Raw genomic sequence first — 1,531 nt, 5'->3', positions numbered from 1 at the left:
GGGGGTCCCCCGCCCTTCCCCCTCCCTCCAGCCCCTTTAAATATAATTTGTTAACGTTGGGACTTGTATTAATTAAAGCAGCAGCCGCTGCAGCCTGTGACCTGGGGGCTTGTCACCGTGAAATCAAGTTTAAATCCAGATTTCAAGGGGGAAGAGAGCTGGGGGAGAGCCGTGTCCTTCTCGGCAGGGTGACAGTGACAGCTCCTTGCCGGTCCTTGGTCCCCCTGAGCCCTGGGTGGAGCAAGAGGCAGAAGGACCTGCCCTCAGCTCTCCGGGCCCTAGACAAGGGCCCCTGCCTCAGTTTCCCTGCTGGTCAGTGGGGAGAAGGACTGTAACATCCCCCTCACCCCGGAGTGCCCTGGGAGAAGTGGCTGGCTCAGGACAGGCGGGGACAAGGTCCTTGCAGTGCTTGGGGCAGGAGCTGTCGGGCTTAGGGATGGTGGTAGCTATGGACCTGCTTTGCTTCTCCTGTCAGCCAGGGCTTGCTTCGACAGCATGAATGGGTGCAGGAGCTGGGCAGAGGATTTCTCCTCCTGTGTAGGGGCTTTGGAGGGATGCACCCCCTTCCGCTCTCCTTCTCTCTGCTCTCCTCTCACCTCGACTCTCCCTGTTGGAGTCACTGTGGATTTGCACTGGGGCAGACCGACATATCACCCATGGAAGTGGTGGGATGGGTATAAACACTGTTGGGAAGCTGCAGAAAGCAGCAGCCTGACCGTGACAGCTCCCCTTCCCCCCTGAGCAAGCTGTAATTCAGCAGGGACCCTGGGACTGAGCCCTTCCTCCAGAGCTGGGCGAGCGCTCAGCGGGGGAAGTCAGTCCCTGACCCCTGAGAGCTGCTGCTGTCCACGTACCTGCACCAGGCTCACAGGATTTGGGGGAACAGAGGGAAAGCAACCCTTCTCCTCAAGACCTGGTGGCTCCGTAAGGCAGCTGCAGTCCTTGCTCCAGCATCCTCCTCCAAGTCTCGTTTCTGTAATCAGGGTTCAAAGGGCTCCTAGTTTCTTGTTCCTCCCAGGGACCCAGCTCGTGGCTCTCCTGGGGAAGAGGGAGCCCTGCTTGGAGAGAGCTCTCGGCAGGGACCGAGCTGTCCTGACCAAGGAGTGGGGTGGCGCTGAGCTCCTGATGGACCCTGCTGCAAGATGCAGGATGCTGCTGGGCATCCTGCTGCCTGCTGCTCGCTTTGCAGGTCTTCTGCTTGGACACTGTGGATCCCAGGGTCCTTCAAGCCATTCCCTGGAGCTGGGCAAACACTTCCTCCCTTTCCATCTCTCTCTCTGCATCCATCTGTCCTGTGTACACCTGTCTTAGCTCCACGCACCTCTCCCTGGACATGCTTTGTCCATCTCCCCACACTCCATCTACCTCCCTGTTTCCCCAGGCAGCATCTCTACTTGTATAAGTACTTGCATCCCTGCCACAGACCGTATGTCTCTCCTTGCACCCATCCATCTGCTGGTCTCTGTGCTTCTGTGGTGACAGGCATCAGGCCCAGTGGGGCTGGGATGTGACAGTGGATTTGGGATTGGTG

Source organism: Cariama cristata, unplaced genomic scaffold (assembly GCF_000690535.1).
Source record: "Cariama cristata isolate BGI_N322 unplaced genomic scaffold, ASM69053v1 scaffold4244, whole genome shotgun sequence".
Taxonomy (NCBI): domain Eukaryota; kingdom Metazoa; phylum Chordata; class Aves; order Cariamiformes; family Cariamidae; genus Cariama; species Cariama cristata.
This window is presented reverse-complemented; position numbering follows the sequence as displayed.